Here is a 23860-nt window from a genome sequence, read left to right as displayed (position 1 = left end):
TCTTCAGTTTTTTGAAATACTGGTTCGGCTTTTGAAAAGGCTATTGGAATCTACCATCTTTAAATTTTTTTAAAAAAGCAAAATCTGGTCAGTTTTTGAGACAAGTTAATTACGTTCCATCTGTCTCAATGTGGCTGCCCTCTATTTTGAAGTGGGGGGAAAAAAGAGAGAGAATCCAAACTTGCAATAATGTCCTTTTAATTGAATAAACCAACAGTTTTCTCATCCTAATGAGCATAAACTGTTTGCAGAAAAGATTTTAAATTACCCAGGGTGATTACTTTAAATGCACAGTTTGGTTAAAAGCTACAGTCATAAATAATTAATTTTTCTTTTTAAAAGAATTATGCAAATTTAAGCCATGAGGCTAAAAATGGAAAATGTCTAATCACATGTGAATTGAGCGTGCATTTCTCTTCCTTGCTACTTCATCTCCATTTTCCCATCTTTGCAACTGTTCTGAATACAATTACTACCTGTCCTCCTTCACCTGGTCCAGGATGGTTCCTAGGCCTTCTGACAATTCTTTACATTCCTACTGACAACTGAGTGAGACCAAGAGATGGGCCTGAACAGCTTTGTGTCCTGCCCCAAATCATGCCATTAGCAAGTTCTTGTTGATGGAGGGAAAGCAGCATCCACTGCTCAGGATCTGTTTCCTAACCATCTACACTGCACAGCCTTTCTGCTGAGAGAGCAGGCCTCAGAGGAACAAACTCCTCTCTTTGGTTTTGTTATGTTCATCTTCACCTGAGTATATTTTTTCCACTGATTTTCAGAGAGTGTGGGTGGTGGGGAGAGAGAAAGAGAAACATTGATGTAAAAGAGACACATCAATCGCTTGCCTCCCACATGCGCCCTGACTGGGGCTGTTGATTGAACTTGCAACCCTTGACCAGAAATTGAACCCCGAGACCCTGTGGTGCATGGGCCAATGCTCTAACCACTTAGCACACCAGCCAGAGCAGAACAAACTTCTCTTTAAGGAACTTCATAGACTATCCATAATAGAAAGGTAGATAAAAAGTAAGAATAAAGATTAGACAGTGAAATCTTCCGGTCCCTGGAGGTAATGGCTGGTTAACAGTACACAGTGGGAGACACCATAGAATCCAGGGTTCTGAGTTTGGGGTCAGACAACCTAAGATGCCACAATCCCTTTCACTCTGCATGGCACTGCCTTGCGACAGAGACACCCCTGAGCATAACCAAGAAACAGAAGCCCTTTCTAGATGGGGCTGCTTGCCACAGGACCACAGGACACACGGCAGGGCCAACTCCACGTGGAGTGCTTACAGTGGCAGCAAGACCAGGCCCCAGCGGTGGGAACGCTGATGGACGGAAGGGTGAGCTCCAAGTGCAGAGACACTGAGATGTGTCCCGCTGCTATTCTAGCTGCCAGGGACCTTGTGTACAGGAAAGGAGGTGCGGGGGCTTCAATCACTGAGGAAGACAGAGGTGGACGCTCGAGGCAGGAGGAGAAGGGGTCAAAGGAAAAGGTGTGAACGGTAGAGTCAGACATAAGGAGTTTCCAGCCCCAGCTGATGATGTCTGTGGTTTCATTTGGCCATCAGCTGTTTTTAAAGGAAAATGAATACCTTTAAATGGTGTGTGCGTGCTGTGGTGGCCACAGCCCCCCAACCCCAGTCCCTATTTTCTTATACTCAGTTCTCCATGTACTCACTTGGGAACATTCACATTTGCAACCCTTGAAATGGATGATAACACGTGGATGTGAACGTGTTGGCTTGCAGCAGCAGCAGGCAGCCCTGCTACAAGGGCTGCCACAAAACCTGCCAGTGACAGGGGCGAAGGCAGGTCCCTGGGAGAGGACAGGACATCAGTTTTCCTTACAATGTCCCAGCAGGCGAGTCTATCATTACCTCCCCCTCCCCCTTTGTATGTGACGAAACTGTAAGGCAGGGGTCCTCAAACTACGGCCGAGGGCCACATGCAAATACAAATATTGTACTTGTTCCCGTTATGTTTTTTTACTTCAAAATAAGATATGTGCAGTGTGCATAGGAATTTGTTCATAGTTTTGTTTTTTTTTTAAACTATAGTCCGGCCCTCCAACGGTCTGAGGGGCAGTGAACTGGCCCCCTGTTTAAAAAGTTTGAGGACCCCTGCTGTAAGGGCTGAGCAAACAGTCCCCGGGGGACATCTGCTAAGTGGTAGAGCCTTGGAATCCAGGCCCTCCGGCTCCAGGGCTGTTTCCTTAACCAGCATGACACACCCCTGCCACCCACCCCCATCAGTGACACAAATGCCTTATTAGAAAGGAAAGAGAAAACATTCCTCATTATATGAGAAGTTTGACTCTCCCAAAACGCCATCATGCAATCCTTTGGGAGAACAGAGGAGTGGATCTCAAAACAGAGGAATGCCGGTGCCCGCCAGGTCTGCCTGCCTTCACTCACTCAGCCTGACCTGCAGGGCCCTCCGGCTCAGGTTCACTTAGATGTGACTCAAATTGGTCTCACTGAATGTGTCCATAATTCACTTTGGTTTAGGGGAGCTTTAGGGAAAGCTCTGGCAGCTCATATAGCTAGAACTAAATAGCAGTTTAATGAGTAAATGAATCAGAGGCTCAGATTAAATTTCCATCCAAATAACCATAGGTTTTCCAATTAAGGTTCTGGGGGGCGGGAGGGGGGGGGGGAGTGGGGACTGCTTGGCAAAACAGTGTGATTTGGCCATCGCCCTGTGGATTTTCCCAGCCTGCTGACTGAACACGGCAGGGCACACAGATCTGGAAGGACTTGGTCACAGATGTGCTCGCAGCCTCATTCGGACCCAAGCCCACGATGACGATTCCGTGTCAGCGTCTCCACTTGGTTATCACAGGGGTTCAGCATCCCTCACTCAGTGTTTATCCGAGAGCAACCCGGGAACCGGTGAGTGCCCTAACACTCAAATACCGGCTGGTTTTATTTTAAAAACCATTTACATTCTACTGCGGAAAGGACAGTTGTTGTTTTGAAAACCAAATGCCTTGAATGGATACTTGGGCAACTTGCTCAGCCTTTCATGCCTCACTTTCATCACCTGCAAATGGGGATAACAATAGCACCTATTTGTAAGGCTATTGTACATTTACAGTTAATGCTATATTTAATTTTATATTTCACTATATTAATGTTACATTATTTAGAGGTAGTTTGACCTATAGTTATGTGTCAAACTCTTTGAACTATGCCTGGCCAATAGTGAGTATTCAATAAATGTGGGTGGTATTATTATTATTATCATTATTGATTGCTCAGTTATTCCATGCACCCAGGGAATGATATGTATTTTTTCACTCAACAAAAGCTTATTAAATGTCTCCTACATACCAGACACTGAGAATTGATGGAGAAACCTTTTAGAACTAAGCATCTGGGAATACTTGCTGGGGGCAAATTCAGTCCCCTATTCCTTACTGTAATGGCTACCATAATGTTAATGTTTAAAAAATCCATAGTGTCACCACCTCAACTTTGTGTTACACATTATAGTTCATGGGGCATCTGACTCTACAGGTAGGAAACTGATGCCCAGAAAGGGAGGTGATTTATGTTGGAGCACATGGCCGTGAGGAGCAGAGCAGACTTGAACCTCTGTTTTCAAACTCCAAGTGATTCTCTTCCCAATGTCTATTCAGTTGTCGAGAGCTCAGAAATCCGGGGGTGGGTAGTCACAGATAGTACAGAGAGACAATGGTCAGTGCCTCAGTATCCCCGGCTTCCCCCTCCTCAGGATTGAGGGAATTTCAAAAGTGACTTTTTGGAAACACCTCTGACTGATTCCCTCAATGGCTACTAAGAGGGAGGCAGTCACTACAGAGACACAGGGAGCCTTGAGGGCACTGAGGTGCAAGTGTACCCTGCAGGTCTTCCACACACTTAGACACTGAGTTGTACTAGTACTTCAGTGGTAGTGGGACTTTCCTGAACAATCAGACAAGAGATGCCCGGGCAAAGCTCAGAATGGGAATCAGCCCAGGCTGAGGCATGGTAGATGGTGATTCACCATTGAGGTGATTGAGCAACCTTTCTTAGATCATGAATGCCCAACACTGGCACAAAGTTAAAAAGACTTTCAATGCCCATATCCCACAGCGATGTCATGATTGACACAAGAGATCAGATGGCTAAAAAATTAAAGAAGACATGGAGTCACAGAAGGCAGCAGGTGCCCGCGAATAAGGAAACTTATGGCAACTGCAGCAACTGTGCTGGGGACAGGGCAGTCGGCCATGGTCACCATCAGAGCCAACAGTGAGGCCTAGGAATTGCTGAAGAAAAAGAGGACTGTTAATAGCTACCTTCCAGTTTCATAGACAGAAACTATTTGTGTTTCTGATCTGTATTTTTCAGAGAAAATGAAAATTCGTGGTGACTTAAATTTTTAAAAAAAATCCTAACGGTGCCCTAAGTCAATTAATGACAGGGCCCAGAAAGGTTTTATGAGGCAATGGATTTGGGCTGATGAGGTGGTGTAACCCAAGAGATTCAGGTCATATTGTTACTTTGATAGCTCATTACCCATAACTAACTCAAATGAGCTGCTCCAGAATCCAATTGCTCTGAAACTCAAGGCAATTGTCATTAATGTGTTGTGAGTTTTGTAAACTCATTCAAATATGTGTGCATGAAACACCCACAAGAAGAGACAGGCTCTGAAACAAGTATGTGGCAATGGTAAGTTCGGTTGTTTTCATCTCTCCTTTTGTTAATGGAAATTAAAACCACAGAGTTCTTTCAAATAACAATGCTTCCACATCTCCGAATGGGAAAATCTAATATAATAAAAGATAAGTTTAAGTCATAGATTCATACACACATTCACTCAGTCACACAATGAGCATTCATATGAGAGTATTGGGGATGCCGGCCACATGCAAAGATGGATAAGATACATGCTCTTTGAGGTGTCACGATATGTGTCCCCAGTTTAATATTCCATATGTAAAATCAACCATGTTTCTTTTTTGAACACAAATGGATGAGATGGATGTGAAATTGCTAAGTGTTTATTCACTGGGTTCTAATTGAGTGACAAACATCACATTCACATTTTTTTTTAGGTTTGAACATACCATAACTAATAATATAGTTCTTTGCTAATTACTTACCCACTAAATAGCTATTAAGCATCAGCCCCAGGGCCAGAGAAAAACAGTGGACATAAGACTTAGGTATTACTCCATGTCCTAGTGCAGCGGTTCTCAACCTGTGGGTCGCGACCCCTTTGGGGGTTGAACGACCCTTTCACAGGGGTCGCCTAAGACCATCAGAAAACACATATATAATTACATATTTTTTTGGTGATTAATCACTATGTTTTAATTATGTTCAATTTGTAACAATGAAATTGGGGGTCACCACAACATGAGGAACTGTATTAAAGGGTCGCAGCATTAGGAAGGTTGAGAACCACTGTTCTACTGCTACAAACTGGGGAAACCAAGAGGTAAACTAAAGATAACCACACTGTGTAACTGGGCTATGAAGCCAGAGCAGGGAAGGGACGCAGAGACTTGAAGAATGAATGTGTTAGGCAAGTAGATTCAACTACAATAAGAATTAAATTAGGTTCCCCCAAGGGGAGGCTATTTTACTGGAATGGGGTCAGAGTACACCACTGTAAAATATGCCACTTTGGCATAGGATTGTTTTGACCCTGAAAATAATTGAGAAACAGTAGACTGGGAAAAAGCTCTCTACCCTTCTCCCTTCCTACCTAAAGGTTGGGTATACATTTTCCTTTTGGAAGGTGCCCCCCTTCCTCTCCCATCACAGGAATAGGAAAATAACTCCTAATTGTGGGAAATATACTTATCACCCTGGATTCTGCATGAGGTTGAGTCTGCATAACAAACCTTACTAAAATAACCCTCATCTTCCATTAGTGGCCCCAATATATTTACCTTCATTCTGTCTGGGAACTATATCTCTCCGCCCTACATGCACACCCCTCTTGACCTTCCTAAGGGGGCAGAGATGTAGAAAACTGGAACTTTCCTATGGTTTCACCCCCAAACCCCTTCTCTGATGCCTTGGAGAAAATGCGATGGACCTTTATAAGATGTAGGGGGTTACATGGCCACAGAAAAAAGAACATAAAATTAAATAAGAGTTATTCCTGCCCTTAAGAAGACCAAGTCACCTGCCCATCTGGAGTCAGTTCCTTCCTCCCCCTCACCTTGCTGAGCCTGCTGTGCCCTCTCTTATCTCAGAAAGCAAGGCTGTTTTTCTCATTTGTCCTCTTTTCTTATACAGGGCAATTGTGTTATGCCCCCTCTTTCATTCTAGGCACTGTCCTGGAGTCTCTCTTTCACACTTTAATGGCCCCAAATCTCTCCGGAGGAATTCTGATTTGGAAGTGAAAACTGGCAGTGATTGGGCATGGAGGAAAGAAGGTAAATTTGACCATCTATTCTTGAAAAAGAAAACCACATCCAATGGAACATGACTCAGCCACAAGAAAAGATGAAACTGCCATTTGCAACAACATGGATGGATCTTGAGAATATCGTGCTAAGTGAAATAAGTCAGAAGGAAAAAGTCAAGAATCATATGATTTCGCTTATATGTGGGCTATACAACTGAAAATAACAAATGAACGAAGAAGACAAGCAGAAACTCACAGGCACATCAGTATGGTGGTTACCATAGGGTAAGGATGGGGCAGGGGGTAGAAATGGGTAAAGAGGGTCAAATACATGGTGACAGAAGGAGATCTGACTTTGGGTGGCAAACACACAATACAATATACAAAAACCTATATAATTTTATCAACCAATGTCACCCCAATAAATTTAACCAAAGACAAGAAAAACAACTAAAAGTTGATTATTGGGGGTGGGGAAAACAGTAAAATTCGTTTAAAAAACTCCTGATGACATCACTGCTCCCCCCTGGTCCTTCCACAGCAGTCTTGGAGCAGAGGCTCTGAGGAGAGGCAGAGTTTCTGAGTCACGTCAGCTCTTAGCCCTAAGGTTAGTGGACAGCCTCTTGGAAGGACTGAGCATGAGCACAATCCCACAATGTGAGGGTTCACCTTCCTTTCCCAAGTTCAAACACCTTGTTGTGGTTGCCTTCAGAACTCCTTGGTTGTTTGATTGCACATCTGAAGTTTTGATCTACATTTTAACCTTCTGCCTCACTCGCCTGATTACTCATGAAGGTGGCCAGACTTTCTAAGTCATTCCCAGTGTCCCCAGGAGTTTGATTCAGGACATTCAACTTCCCCCAGGGGAGAAGCTCTGTGTATAGCATATCATGATTCGGACAGGGTGACAGCAGTTGGAGCTACGTAAATGATAGGATGTGATTACGGTGTGTGCTATCACCATCAAAATCCTGTTTGTGATGTATAACACATTCAAAATGCAAATTCCAGGCTTTTAAAAAACCCATTAAATAGAATTGTTTTGCCTCCAGATTTAAACCCAGGAATGCTGCGGCTTCTTTTACAAGTGCGATGAGCTGCGTTTTCCTTCTGTCATTTAATACAGCACAGAGAACTCTCCATGGGAGAGGTACATGCTGTAAAATTTAAAGTTTCCTATCTTGGGTTGCCAACACCATGGGAAACATAATTTGGGACAATTCAAGATCCAGTGTCTTCACAACTCAAAGCAGGCACCGTGGGCTTTTCAGAATTCAATGGAAGCAACAGAACTCAGGCTTGTGGGAATGGCAAGGACATTTCTAATCGCATACCAGGCATTTTAAAGGCTTTGGCACTCCATCATGCAGTCTGGTGGGCTTGCTCCTCATCAAAGCACAGACATATGTGTCGGGAGACCTTCCCAAGAGCAGCATCGCATCAGAGAGTGCAGACCGCACACCAGGCAGGCAACCTAGGGCTGAATCCCTTTTGTTCTACTAATTATCCCATCTCCTTGGGCAAACTCCTCCATAACCCTGGGCCTCGGCTTCTGTGTCTGGAAAATGGAGATAAGAGAACCTACTTGACAGGGATACAGATGCACCTGGCACAAGGTCTGGGTGCATTCTAGCGCCTGGCCTACTGCCCTGGCAGGAAGGATGCTTCTGAAGATCACGGTTAGTTTTCCTAGCTCAGTCTTTCCCCACAAGCTTCTTGGTTCACACCTGCTGGGCATCAAGATTAGGAAGGCGGCAGAGCCCAGCACCGTGATGACTTCTTACTCTAGTTGTTTCTATAGGATGCAGCCATAAAGACTTCTGAGATAATGGGAGGCAATGACATTGGTAGTTTTTTTTTTTCTTTTTCACTCCCAAGCATGGAATGGAGCTTCCAGGCAGGATACACCAGGCATTGTAGGGAGCACAGCTGCAAAGAGTGAAGACTCAGGGATGCCTCTAAGTCCACAAGACTATGTATGGAACAACATATAATAATGTTATTCTGAATTTCTAGGTAATAAGGATTAGCCTTTATGGAGGGCCATGCACCTGGCATGGTGCTAAGCAAAAGTACCTTTTTAAATCTTCACAACCCTATGAGATCAGCAATATTATTATCCCCACTTTACAAAGAAGATGCCTTGATTGTATACAGTTTAATGCTGTTATGTGGCATGTGGTTTACTGTAGACTTCAACATAAATGTGTGATATAAATAATTTTAATCTATATCTCAGAAATGGTTAATTGCCCCGATTGGGAATATACATTCAGCAAGTATTCAAGCAAAAGGTGGCATGTACTATTTATCTTTGAGCAACAAAGAGGTTTTGTCAATTACCCTACTGGACATAAGACAAGATTTTTTTATCGGTAAATTGGAGGAGCCCACTCTGTGTGGGTTGGTTGAATAGATTGCAGAGGCCTTGCCTTTCTCTGTTTGAACCCACATAAGGACTTTGGACTCTGGGAGCTCAGTCGCTTTTATCCTTAGAAACAGTGGCCTAGACCTGATTGTTAAACAGTCTTAAGCTGCTCACTCCAAATAGAAGGTAAACTGACTCCTGCAAATAATGCATTTGTTCTGATGCAAGACCAAGAGCTTGGACTTCCTTAAGCTCACACAACACTCGGCTGGCTTTTATGAATGCTGCTAATAAATGTTTGTGTGGATGGCAGAATTTGTTTGAGACTTCTTTCTACCACATCCTGGTAATAAGACTGTGAGGAAGAGGACACACAGTTTTCACCACGCAATGTTGAAGGCCACTGATATCTACTAAAAATAATATAATAATTTAAAATTATATGATTGGGTTGTTCAGTACAAGTACTTAAACTGTATTTCCTGAAATTGGAAGCTATGACACCTTAATGCCCAGTGTAGAGACTGGCCCTCAGCTTAGTAGGTGTCCGGCCAATAAACCAGGTAACTATCCATGTGGTTCCACAGTGTTCCTAGAACAATGATGGCCAACGAGTAAACCCTCATGTTTGCTGACAACTAGAGAAGGAGCAATCCAGATGGACAGGATGGCCTTGAAGTCCATATACTCTGAGTGCTCCTCATTCAGCCCTAGGCTGGATTGTCATAGCAAGAGAAATGGGACCTTGACAAACCTGATCTAGATTCCGTGAAGTCTGGGGAAATCAACAGACCTTACAAAAATGTGTGGCTCTGCCAATACAGCGAGGGGCTGCTGTGAAGCTTTGTACTGTGGCCAAGACAGCCCTCACTGCCTTTCTGCATTCCCAGCCACTGATTTGCTTTTCCAAGTTTGTTCTTGTTTGCATTCAGTTTGTACTTGCTTGCAAATCTGTTCTTAATAATATTAAGAGTTAAAATTAAGATTATTTTAACCTCTAAATAACTTAGGTTTAAGAAAACCACATTATTTTCTAAGTAAAATGACCCACACATTTCAATAACAAAATCGAGAATCAGTAATCTCACTTTAAAAGGAGAGCTTTTTCAACACAATACAGTTTCATCACATATGTATTGTCATGCAGTGATCAATATTTCTTAACTTGAGAATTCCATGCTTTTACATAACAGAAAACTAAATAAGAAGCAGATTGTCAAGTGCTCTGATGGGGAACAGCTGCCAAAAATCTCTATTTCCCCCCTCTTATTCCCTTAGTATTCTGTTGCAAAAGTTATCCTGAAACACTAACTCATTAAGGACTTCTCAGTATCTTCTTCAGAAAACACACTCCCATTCTATCATATCAGACTTTCTGGGAATATTCCTTTCCAGTCTGGTCCAGAGTAATTAACTTGGCTTGAATAAGGATGGTAATTAAAAGCAGAAAGCATCTATATTTTGATGGAGAATTGAGTGCTAATTCTAAAGAAGCTCCATAGACCTGAATATTTTCCCGGGCCTCTCCCAATATCAAGTTTCTCTGGAGTCCACCTAAATTATGCTGATGCCCTACCAAAAAAAATCACATTCCACTCTTCATCCATAAACCATATCTTTAGCAAGAAAACCACTGTTAGGAACTTTTCCATCAGACCTAAGTAATGTAGCATAAACAATGTGCCTTAAGCAATCAACCCTTTCCCCAACATATTGCTTTTAACAACAGGCATAGAAAGAGAACATTGCAAAAATCTGGTTCACCCCCGAAAGTTCCCTGTTCTTCCATCTGACATCAGTGACTGCCACTGAGTAGATGAGGTTAGCATTCAAGAAAACCAGTTGCTTCAGACCTGAAATTGACCATTCAGCTGGATTTAAAAAAGGAAAGACAGATGAGATGGTTGCATTTCAGGGAAAATATTTTATACTCTATCTTGGTGCCACCATCTACTTTGTAGCCAATATTCTTTATTATTTTGTCCCTAATTCTTGGCATCTTCTTGTACCTTTTTAGGCGAAGAATAGTGTAGACTGGGGAAAACAAACTCTAGTGAGTAGTAAAAAGAAATTGCTGGTGTGACTAAGAGCAAGCCACTTAGCCTCCCTGTGTTAATAATGAATGTGTGGTTCTAGGGACCCAATACAGACTTTGCCTCCGTCCTTACATTATTGTTGGGAAGGCAGACAATAAAGAATTTTTAAAGAGAAAAAAATCAAAGTGCTTAATTGAAATAATTATAAACGACTATAGCGTCTATGAAGGAAACTGATAGGGATCTGAGATGGAAAGTCATTGGCACATGAGGGTGACCCTTTAGCTGAGACGTGGAAAATGGGAAGGATTCTCTCTCTCAGTAGAGAAGCACAGTGGGAGAGCCATCTTTCCAGTTCAGGAGAAGCATCTTCAAAAGCCTAGAGAAGGGAGAAAGAGTTTGGGGTGTTAAAGCAACAAAACGCTGACCAGCATGGCTGAGAGGTAAATAGGAGTCAGGTTATCAAGTGATTCAAATGCTTAGAATTTAGGTTCCCCTGGAGGTTCTGAGCCAGTGGGGATCCCACTCCCACTTTAGATCCTCTAACTTACTGGTTGATAGTTAAATAGCTCAACCATTTGTGAAGCCCTTTCAAACTGGGCCTTGGAATGTTTTTCAGAAGCAGATAGAAAAGTTATCTAATTTGGTCTAGAGATGGCCCTGCCCCTATAAGGTGTGACTGCAGTCCTGCCCATGGGTCCCTTCTATTGGGATCCCATGGGGAGGTCAATAGATGAACAAACAGTGCATGTGAATCCTGTCTTCTCTAAGGAAGGACTCTCCACATGGAAACAAATGCTCCTTAACAGTGGGCTGAGTAAAGGAGAAACAGAGAGAGGAAGTGAGAGGGAGAGAGAAACATCAGTGATGAGAGAGAACCACTGAGAGGGTGGATGGGTACTCAGCTCTTGCTTCATCTCAGGCCATCTTTAATTTGATCTCCTCAGATGGTACCATAATAAATACCATCTCAGAAGAGAGATCAATTACAAGAGTGTTTAATAGTTGTTTCCATCAATTGGCAAAGATGTTGATGTTCCACATTTTTTGATAAAACATAATGTAAATTGATTTGAAAACCTGTTCCCTTTGCCTGAATAAATGATCGTCTTTGCTTTTCCTTTCATTTTTCAGAACAAGAGAGAATTTCCCCCTGAGGAGCTGGTATTGGGCATCTTCAGCAGAATGAGGCTGAAGAGATTTTGATTGCATATCTCTGAAATGCAGGTGTGAAAGGCCTTCAAGGAATACTCTTTCCATGTAAGACAGGCAGAGAGTGGTCCTTGCTATTTTTTTAAAAATATATTTGTATTGATTTCAGAGAGGAAGGGAGAGGAAGAGAAAGATAGGGAGAGAGAGATAGAAACATCAATGATGAGAGAGAATTATTGATTGGCTGTCTCCTGCACACCCCCCACTGGGAATTGAGCCGGCAACCCTGGTACTTGCCTTTGACCGAAATCGAACCAGGGACCCTTCAGTCCCCAGGCCTATGTTCTATTCACTGAGCCAAACCAGCCAGGGCACTATTTTCAAATAGAAGCAGTTTAAGAGCACAAATCAGGTGAAATGTTCTTATCTATGGTATCTTTGAACATGGCCCTATGGACAATACATTTATAATAGGCACAGTAATCCTTATGGAATAAGAGTTAAGTAATTAACTCTTCTATGTGGAAGAAATTCTTTATACAGCAAGAGAAGATAAACTGGCAGCTGATATCAAACCACAGCTTGATTCTCTGGGATTATTTTAATTATTCTTCATGCTGGTAGTAACAGGAATGTGTTCATTTTAGTTTAAACCATGTCAAAGCATGAGAATCAGCTCTAAGAATCTAACTGCCCAAATATCTGGGCTGTGAAGGGGGAACAGCAGTACAGCTTTGGCTTTGATGGTCAAAATATCTCCCTTTTTTCTCAGAAGACACAAGAGAAGGATTCCCACCACCCATGTAGCGGGGAAGGTGGATGGAGGTCAAAGATGTGGGAGGCAGGGCTAAAAAGAAGCCATGAGCCTATGTCTCAAAGAAGAGGAAAGAAGACCTGCTCCTAAGAGTTATTAGTATTAGAGTTCAGCTTGGCATATAACTTACAGAAGCCATAGGTGGAATGACAGAGGTCTAGAAATGACAACTCCTACAAACTCCAGTTTACCCATTTCCTTCTACCATACCTCTTTCTTACAGAATCTGCTACCCACAACCCTGGCTGAGCTGCTTCTATCATATGACCTATGTCACATAACCTTTCCCCAGCCACAGCTGATTGGTTAAGTGGTAGGCATCTGACCTCAATGGAACCATGGGCTAGGAGTAAGTTATGTAATTTGCTGGTAAATGAGCTCGGATACCCAAACACTGAGTTCATCTCCACTGGGTTTGAACTAGGACATCATGTAAAGTAGACTTTGGGAAGAACATGTGTTCCCCATGACAACAGAATTGGGCTACAGAGAATAAAAAAATACAGCTGCCTGCCTGATATGGCTTAGTGGTTCAGCATCAACCTATGGACCAGGCATTCACGGTTTCATTCCCAGTCAGGGCACATGCCCAGGTTTTGGGCTTGATCCCTAATAGGGTGCATGCAAGAGGCAGCCAATCAATGATTCTCTCTCATCATTGATATTGTGCTCTCTCTCACTCTCTCACTCTCTCTCTCTCACTAACTCTCTCTGAAATCAATAAATATATATTTGAAGAAATACAGCTGACATGTTAGAGAACAGGCAGGAGGTTGTGTGGCTCCCAAAAGAAAGAATAGAGAGCAGTTATTTGCTCATGATGGTTTCCTACTCTCTTGATGATTCTTGTCCCTGCTGAGGCTGTTCCTGTATCCATCTAATACATTTCTCCTAAAAAAAATTCTCCTAGTTTAAATGCGTTCTCTCCCAATAGCCAATGTGTCCTAAGAGGTGATATAAGTATGATTATAATAAACTTTTGATTATCTTCAGTAATGAAGAGAAATAAGGCAGAAATATTATAAAATATTATTATAATAACTTTTTCAATTTGGGTTTCTACTATAACCAAGGACACATCCTCCCAATCCTTATACCATCTTTCCTAATTGGACCCAGATCAGTACCTTGCTGTAAACTTAGGGGCACAGAAGATAACCTACACCAGAGAATACCACCCTGAGATTCAACGATTACCCAGAATACTACCTAGATCAGCCGTGGGCAAACTACGGCCCACGGGCCGGATCCGGCCCGTTTGAAATGAATAAAACTAAAAAAAAAAAAAAGACCGTACCCTTTTATGTAATGATGTTTACTTTGAATTTATATTAGTTCACACAAACACTCCATCCATGCTTTTGTTCCGGCCCTCCGGTCCAGTTTAAGAACCCATTGTGGCCCTCAAGTCAAAAAGTTTGCCCACCCCTGACCTAGACTCTGCTGTGCCGGGAAGGAGCAATAAAAGTGCTTCAGAGACTCCTTCAGTACTCCATACTTCCTTTCCAGTGTCTACCAGAGCAGCTATGCCTCTGTATGTTTTATACATGAAGGGGCCAGGGAAACATTTGACTAGATAAAGGGCTCCATTGGTTGAAAACATGGTATAATAATGACTACCATACTGATGGGATACATGATCTTTGGCTTGGATTAGTTTTGAGTACTACACACAAGTTCTGTGCAGGATTCTGTTGCCTTTTAGTCCTCCCAGGATCAATTTTCTTTAGGACTGGTTTCTCCCCTACTCTGTGAGATTCGCGCCATCAATTAGTAGCCCCACCTAACTACTCAGTATGGTTTTTGACCCACACAGGTCTATCATAGGCTTGATATAGATGCTATAAGAGTAAGGGACTATAAAGATAATGAAAGTTAGTGGATGGTAGAGGCATTCATTGCCACCCTTTAGGGAGAACATGCCTGGGAATTAAGCTAATAAGAGTCAAAGGAGAAGTCTAAATAACATGGGATTGAACCCTAAATCTAGCCACACTTCAAGACAAAACTACATATGTGTCTTGGTTCTAAGAGTCAACAAATTCCCTTTTTGACCTTGGCTCCTTTGAGTAGGGTGCTGTCACTTATACACAAAGAGTGTTAAGTAATCTGTCATGCTAAATGATTATTTAGACTTAAAGGTCTTATCCATTTCTATACGGTCTTAAGTCTATTTTTAGAGGCTGTCCTTTCATTATAGAGAATTGCAAATTATTATACCATAATAGCAGAGACAACAATAAATCTAAAAATCTGAGGGGGAAAAAACCCCACCCACTTGAAATATATTCTTTTTCATTTTCAGCTCTAAGCTTTTGGATTAGTTGACCATCATCTATACAGGGTGTTAGGACATCTTCCCTGAAGATAATAATTTTATGCTTTTGATGCATGTTTTATAACGTGAACTCATAGAAAAAAAAAGGATAATCTTAGAAAAAAAACTAATAGAAAAATATAGAACCAAATGGAAGAGGAAAGTAGTTAGATGAATATAAATGGTACCAGAAAACAGGGATGCACTCATTTTTAACATTACCATCTCCTGGCAAAAAAATAATTAGAATAGTAATCTGTTTCAATGGAAATAAAGTACTGTAATATTTATAGTCTGTGCCAGTTATAATGACTGCAGGGCCAGAAGTGAAGTGTCACAGCATGCTCCACATGTTTTTAACACGGTTTCTAAAGGCTCTGGAGGCTATTAAATTTAATGAACCCATCTGCTATGAAATAGAGGTCCCAGCGTAATCAGCTTCCTCCATGCCATGTGATGCAGATGGCACTCTCTGCTCCACAGCCCAGCAGGATGGTTTATGTTTCTCTTTACGTGTGTCTTTTTGTTTTGACGATTTGAACTTCTTCGATATGCAGCGGTATCTTGGGAAAATACTGTACATTCAGTTTCCAAGCCCCAACAACTTCTTTATGATGCCTTCGACCCCCTGAGTAATTGCTTCTAGGCAGTAAGATGTAGCTTAAAGCAATCACCCAAACGACTCCTAAATGGCCTAGGTGCTGCTCTTCCTAGATGGGAAACTGAAACGAATGTGCAATTTATAGAATGCAAAGCATTTTCTCCAACTTGGACTTAGTGGGGGGTGAGGAGGAGGGACATAGGTCCAATTTGCAAATGCAACTAAATTGGTTTGAAAGTTCCTACAAATTGCAGACTGAATTGCATTACCAGCAAAGGGGAGGGGCAGGAGGGCTCAGTAATGAATTCTCATTATTTTAAATGGTCACATTCCCACTGTTTCTAAAAGATTTCTTTGCTCCCCTTCTGTGTGTCACTGTGGTCTATGCAAACTCCCTGGAAGGGTTGATCGGGATATGATGCATCCTCAGTTTAACGCAGGCTCTGCCCTGCACAGCAAGGTGCGAGGCGTTCCCAAGCTGGAAAGTACAAGCCATTTGCCTGCAAAATGGAACAAATTCCTTTGTTAGAGATTGTTTTGCTTTGCACCTAATGATGACTGTGTGTGACTTGTATTCAGATTAGAAGCCCCTGAATTTCAGAATTACAGTGTTTGCTGTTTTGTCAATGAATACATGAGCTTTTATGAGATGAAACGTAATTCATGTTGTGAACATTAATTCATTTATTTGGGCTTCACCAGGAAAGCAAATTGAATAGAACAACCAGGCAGGAAACAGGATATCAAATCAGACTGGGAGTAGCAGGCAGGGCGGAGAGAGGGGCGCTGAAGGAAGTCTCCATTCTAGGTCAGGCTTGGTTAAATACAGCCCTTGACTCTTCGTGTGCAAGAGTCCAAACTCAGCTTCTGTTCACAAACGTTTATCTTGAGCTTGTTCAGACCCAGAACTGTATGAATCAATGCATAATTAATAAAAAGGGAAAGCCCTGTACTGGTAGGTCTTCTTAAGCTATTCATTTAAGCATTAAATCACTTACATAATTATGTTTGTTGCTGCTGGGTTTTAAGCCATAATCACTGATGAGTCAAGCAAACAGAATTCCTTTTGCTTTAACCACCAGACAAGGAGAAAGAAGACTTGTAAGACCATATAAAGCAAACTTGTGGGATCAAGTGTCCAAATTCACTATTTTCTTAGAACTTGGTGGAAATTACATAAATCAGAGGTCTTCTGGTTCCTAGAGGAATCAAAGCTAATTTCAGACGACACTGCCCCTGAGAGCCAGGCCCCTGAGACTAGTGGTGAGCAGAGACGTTCTGACAGAGAGCGCCATGGCCGCCCATGTTCCCAGGAGGAGGCGGTGGTGGTGACATTTCCTTCTGGATTTTCTTTCCCTCTCAGACCACAGCACGGAACAGAGGCTCTTGCAGTAGGCAGAACTCTAAAACGCTCCCTGGATTTCTGCCTCAATGAATATGTGTCTCTTAAATCCCCTCCCCTGGAATGTCTGATGGGCTATCACTCCCATGATCAGGTTACTCTCATTGGCCTCTGAGTTAATTAAAAGAGAGGTTGTCCTGGGTCAGCCCGACCTGGTCAGAGATGCCTTTAAAGCAGTGGTTCTCAACCTTCCTGATGCTGCGACCCTTTAATACAGTTCCTCATGTTGTGGTGACCCCCAACCATAAAATTATTTTTTGTTGCTACTTCATAACTATAACTTTGCTACTGTTATGAATCGTAACGTAAATATCTGATATGCAGGATGTATTTTCATTGTTACAAATTGAACATAATTAAAGCATAGTGATTAATCACAAAAACAATATGTAATTATATATGTGTTTTCCGATGGTCTTAGGCGACCCCTGTGAAAGGGTCGTTCGACCCCCAAAGGGGTAGCGACCCACAGGTTGTGAACTGCTGCTTTAAAGGAAGGGGAAGATTCAATGAGGTGTGTTCTTGGTGGCCTGGAAGAAAGTAAACTGCATTGTGTGAACTGTATGGTGGCCGCATGGCCAGGAACTGTGGGTTATAGGAGCTGAGAACACTCCCCAGGGGTCAGTAACCAGAAAACGGGAATCATAGTCCTGCGACTGAAGGGGCTGCATCCTGCCAGCAATCCAAAGGGGCCCGGAGGGCAGATGAGAACTGCAGTGCAGCCAACACTTAATGGCAGCCTGTGAGACCCTGAGTTGAGGGCCCAGCTAGCTTGTGCCCAGATTCCCGACCCATGGGAGCCATGAGATAATATGCTTGTGTTGTTTTAAGCAGATAAGTTTGTGGTAATCCGTTTTTGCAACAGAAAACTAACACAGCTGTCCCGGCAATGCTGACCCACACGCAGTGTGTTGGCAGTTCCAGCTGGGAGTCCCAGCTGCTCTCACACCAGGTGGTGGCCCTCCTCTCGGTGTCTGGGAGGGTCACTCTTCTTCACGGAGCACACAGGCTCTGTGGGCTACCAAGGGCAACAAGACACTGGGCAGAGGCTACCTTAGCCACCAGATCTACACCAGCAACCTAGGATGAAACAGACTAAGCAAGGTAAACTACCCTATAGGAAGAAAGAGAGAAAGGAAGAGAGAAAGAGAGGAAGGAAGGGAGGGAAGGAAGGAGGGAGGGAGGGAGGAAGGAAGGAAAGAAGAAAGAAAGGAATAAAGGGAAGGAAGGAAGAAAGGAAGGAAGGGAGGTTAAGTGTCAGTATCCTTGAGCACAGGAAAGACTTTTTCTCCCGTCTTTCATGATTGCTTTGTCCATACTTATCACACCAGTAATTTTTCTCTTAAAGTCTTTCCAAGGCATAAGGCATTCATGTACACAATCACAGAAGTAACAACTTTTTTTATAGCAGTAATTACAGGGTAATGAGCAGAATTCAATGGTTTAAGTAACGCTTAGCTGATGTATACAGCTATGGCAAAATGACATCTGCCATCAACAGGTCAGGGATGAAGAGGACTGGCTTCCCCTGAGCGTGCAGCTCAGCTGGGGGCACAGCTGTGTAGGCATCTGTGCCAACGTGGCTTCCAGACCGAAAGACCCGTGTGCTGTGGGCCACAGACTGCTCCAGAGCAGAGAGGGCACTGAGCCGGTTGAGGGACGGCCAGTTAGGGGGCTCCGGCCACGTTTCCCTTTCCTTAGGCAAGGCAGCCAGCTTTCACCTCTGTGAGGCTGAGGGACTCTCCTGGGCTGATGCAACGCAACAAGCAGCCTCCCTCAGGGACACTGACCCTGGGCACCAACGCCACACATTGATGCCTGACCACAACCTGTAATGGCAGCAACATGAACTCCAGAGGATTCAAGTTTATCTCTAGAAGAACAGTGCTTTCGGGCTCCTCATCACACTTAAGTCCCAAATTCTATTATCTAAACCAAGCATGTCAAACTCAATGGCTAACACGGGCCAAATAAACAAGGTTTATGTGGGCCGCAAAAAAAAACCCAAAAGCTTCAATTTTCACAGAAACGTAGGTTTATTTCGAGAGAGACATGCTGAATACAAAGGGCTGAAATAAATGAGTAATCATTAACATAAAATAATAGAACATTTTAATAAAATTTAGTATTTTTTCTTGAACATTAACTTACCAGACACTGAATAACTACACAAATTAATAAGTGTAACGCAAATAAACCTATTTTTCTTGTTCTCCAAAAGCGATATATTTCCTGTTGCGCACACCAAACAAGTCAGTACAAGAGTAATGACGTGACATCGGCTGCTAAAATATTCGCTGCTAGTAGTATTAATGGAGAGAAATGGTGCGCCTGCATGTAAGGCATGTGAGGGAAATGAATGCAACACCATTATAGTAATCGGTCTTTAGCGAACGTTGTAGTTTGTTATTAATAACTATGTATAACAGGATATTGTAAAAATTAAGTTATGAAATTTTTATTAAAACGTTTCTTACATACCATTATATTGGCTGGGCCGCAAAAATATTCATTGTGGGCTGCCTGCGGCCCACAGGCCTTGAGTTTGACATGCTTGATCTAAATGGTAGAAGCCATATTGTAACTACCCTGAAGTTTCTTTGAGACCCAGCTCACATAAAGAAGAGTATTTTTTATAACTTCTCACAACCAAGGAGAAAAATTCTCACTGGATTTCCTGAGGTTGGGAACGATGATAGGCAGTATTTATTGCATTTTCTCCACGCACAGGCATTTGATCCTTAGAGTCAACCCCAAGGCAGGTTTTATTCCCATTTGCAAATGTGGAAAGCAACATACAACAAAGCTAAGCGACTTCCTTACAGTCCCAAGGCTGGTATGGCATAGGAGTAGAATTCAAACTGAGGCGATTCTTACTCTACATGCAGTGCCTTTAGCTACTATACTAAGGTGGATTTTAAATATGTTGAAATATAAAAAATTCCATAGGTGCCGATTCCACCAGGACATCAAGTATTAACATGGAGTCCCCAGTGCCAATGCCGAGCGCTCCGGCGCCTGGACTCTCATGATTGCAAGCTGGCTGCACTGCCCTGGCTGTGTCAGGGCGGGCAGGACCTTGCAATTGCTGACCTCCACATCCCACCCCATCGTTTTCTGAGCGGTTCCAAAGTTGGTGGGTTCATCTTAGAATTTAGACTTCGCAGACAAGTTCAGCACACAAATCCTATTTTGACCCCACATCAGTGACAGAGGGCTTCTGCCCTCTTCCTGGGAGGATCCAGGCCCAGATGAGGTGAAAGAGATAGTTGCCTCCCAGCCCAGAAGCACCTGTGGGAGCAGCAGCTGCCTCTGCTCACTGAGCAGGCTTAGGAAAGAGGGAGGCTGACTCCCCCGTGTCCTCACCCACCCGACAGGCTTCTCAAGACCACCAGGCTGAGAAGGAACCCTCAAAGCACTCTGCAAGGAAGGTGTTTATCAGGCTGTCTGCAAAGGTACAACAGAAGCTTGGAAAGCACGGAGGTGATGCTGATTTGTCATTTCAGGGACAAGCATGGTCTGGGGGTTGGCTTATGTATAGCAAAGGGTCTGGAAGAGGTGGAATAAAGAGCTCTGTTACCCTGGCATTCCATTTTACTCAACAGTGAGCCACTTAAAACCATTATTTTATTTTAAAGTAAGTAAAGGTGATCATGGCACAGAAAGCAAATTTCATGTAAATGATTAAGATAAAGGACATTGCCATTGCAGCTGCGCAGCTAGAGCTGCTCCCCATTCCCTTTGCCTCTGCTGTCAAGAGTTCATACATGAACATATGTATGTTTTGTGTATGTCATTAATAGATCTAAAACAATTGATTTAAGTGATTATCATTATCTATAGCAAGACATCATATTAAAACAAAGACCAGCCACAGTGGATCAGTGGTTGAGCATCGACCTATGAACCAGGAAGTCATGGTTGATTCCTGGTCAGGGGACATGCCCGGATTGTGGGCTTGACCCTCTCCCTTCCTCTCTGAAATCAATACAAAATTATAAAATAAAGTGTGTTAAAAAAACACAACAACAACAAAAAAACAAAGCTTAATCTGCTTCCTCCAGGAGCTTCAGGTAGCATATCCCCAGGCAGAATAATCTAAGTGTAATGTGTTCTTTACCGAAAGCACGCTCCTCATGGGTGACACTAATTTTGATGGCCCACTCAAGATTTTGTTGATATTCGCTCACACTACTTTGCCCCCTCACAACTTGTCAAAAACCTCTGGGAAGGCTCTTTGAGACAATGAAAAGATTTGCTCAAAATTTTCCCCTAGATTTAGCATCCACTGATGACCTTTGCCCTAACCACTCTTTAATGAAAATCGTTGCAGAGTGGTACTTCAATGCTGATACCTTCAATCCAGTCTCCCCCCATTTACACATGTGCTCAATCCTACCACGCTCACAAAATAAATTCAGAATGGCTATACCCATATTACTACAAATGTCACTAAAAGTTTAAAATTTACTTGCAGTTCTTTTTTCCCCCTTAGCCTGAAGGTAGTCAAAGTACTGTTCAAAATTTAAAGTGTGCAACCACTATATTCAAAGGGTTGCTTCTTTTCCCTACTTTTGGGGATATATATATATTTTTTTCTCATTTGAAATGTAGTTAAATTCATTTTCTTTTGTTTACATTCACTATTGGTTTTGCCCCATTTTGTTTACTTTTCAATTGTTGGAAACAGGCTTTGTCAAAACTATGCAAGAAGATAACTCAGAAATGTCTGTCCCCCTCCATGGTCCCTTCTGCTCAGCACTCCTCCCACTTCTTGAGGTAACCAGTTCTATTGGTTTCTGATTTTTCTTTCTGTGTTTTTTTTTTTTTTAAATAAGCAGATACACGTCTTCTTATTCCCTCTTCTTTCTTACATAAAAGATAGCACCTTATTTATACTCCTGCATTTTGCTCATTCTGCTTAGCAATATATCCTAGAAGTCATTCCATATCAACCAATTGAAACAGTCCTCATTCTTGTTTTTAGCATTAAGACTCCATTGTGTGGAAGTACCACAGTTTATCCATCAATCTCTTATGATTAGGTATTTAGGTAACTTACAGTATTTTGCAATTATGAGCAATTCTGCAATGAACAGAATGTATGTGTTTTTATGTTTCTGAGGTTCATCTTCAGGGTTAATTTCTATAATTGGGATTGCTGGGTCACAGTGGGATTGCCCATTCTGTCTTCCCATAGCAACGTATGAATGTCCCTTCCCCTCAACCTCACCAGTACAGTGTATATACTCTAATGCTTTTAGTTTTTGCCTCTCTAATAGGTGAGAATTGGTATATTGCTACATTTCAATGTGCATTTTTCTTATTATGAGTGAAGTTGTACATCTTCCATATGTTTAAAAGTCATATTTATTATTTTTTATTAATTTCATTATGTGCATGTCTTTTGCTCATGTTTCCTATTGGAATTTTGGGATTTTCCCTTCCATTTTTAAAAGTTCTTTATATATTAGGCTTATTAGTTCTGTGTGTGTCCTATATGCTGCAACTATTTTCTTCTATTTTTATCATTTGCCTTTTGACTTTGCTTATAATAGTTTTCGACTTACTAAAAGTTGGTTTTTGCTTTGTTTTTCTTTTAAGTAGTCAAACTTACTTATCTTTCTTTTTATTGCATCTGGATTTTGGAGTCATTGCTAGAAAGCCTTTCTCCGGACTCAGGTCACAGAGAAAGCGACCCAAGTTTTGTTCTACTGATTGTATGATTTCATTTTTTACACTTTAGGTCTCTGATCCTTTGGAATTCTTTTTTTGGGTATGATGTTAAGAATAGAACTACTTTTTTTCTAAATGGCTATCTAGTTTTCTCAAAGGCATTCAGTGCAAAGCCTACCCTAGTCCCACTGGTCTGCAATGCCACATTTATCACACACTACATCTCTATATGTAGGTGGGGCTATTTTTGGACCTTCTATTCCACTGACCTCTCTGTCTATCCAGGTGCTGCTACTGTAATGTTTTAATTGTAGAGACTTTGTTTTATATTTTTTAAATTGATGAACAAATAATGTGACCGATCAAACTGGCTGTTTAGGGTTTATACACAAAACCACTGGGTGACTTGATGGCTTCGATCCCGGCTGGCCACACTCCTCTTCATGCTCTTTTCCTGCCTTCCTCAGCCACAGGGAAGAAGAGGGGATGCAACCATCACTGTTGTTGCTATTGTTATTGTTACTACGGTGCCAACATAAATGGGCGGCTTAGTTACGTCATCCAGGATTCTAAATCAAGCTGGCGTCGGACCCTGACAGTGATACAGGCCCAAGGTCTCCTTGTCAACCAGAGAGGGTTTTCAGCTTAACACCTTCCTCTGCTCAGGGTGATTCTCCTGGGGAAGGGACACCCCTTCTGGACCAGTTCATATTTCCATGCTCCCACTGTGACTTGGAGGCCGAGGTGGGGCAGGCTGCTGCAGTGCCCCCCAAGCTGGGTTCCCACATGCCGTCCCCAGCCTGCATCTGCCTGTCGCTGCCAGAAACGCCACAGGAATGAGACTCACGGAGAGAAGAGCCGGCCCACAGCAGCCATTGAGACCACTCTGGAGAACAGCTATGTCTGGGTTACAGTGATTAATGTGATGTTAATCCCAACAAAAACGATGAGAGAGAAGCCCTGTGCGAACATTTACAATCAATTAATGAAAAACGCCACTCCCATCAGACCCATTATCACTATGAAAAATCACCCTGAAAATACACAAGCAACCAGGCCACGGAGCCATTGTTTGGTGATTGGCAAAGTTCCTCCTTTTAAACTAATTCAGCATCA

The 23860-nt window shown here is 42.4% G+C and overlaps 1 protein-coding gene across 2 annotated transcripts in view; it reads right to left on the bottom strand.

The window, feature by feature from the left end:
- CACNA2D3 (calcium voltage-gated channel auxiliary subunit alpha2delta 3) overlaps positions 1-23860 on the bottom strand; it is an 812027-nt gene that overhangs the window by 264643 nt on the left and 523524 nt on the right. The gene's annotated exons all lie outside the window — the stretch shown is intronic.

The sequence above is a fragment of the Myotis yumanensis genome, unplaced genomic scaffold (assembly GCF_028538775.1).
Source record: "Myotis yumanensis isolate MYYU_CA2020_CCGP unplaced genomic scaffold, mMyoYum1.0.hap1 SCAF_14, whole genome shotgun sequence".
Lineage (NCBI taxonomy): Eukaryota > Metazoa > Chordata > Mammalia > Chiroptera > Vespertilionidae > Myotis > Myotis yumanensis.
Note: the sequence above shows the minus strand (reverse complement) of the source record. Positions and strands in the feature narration are given on the sequence as shown.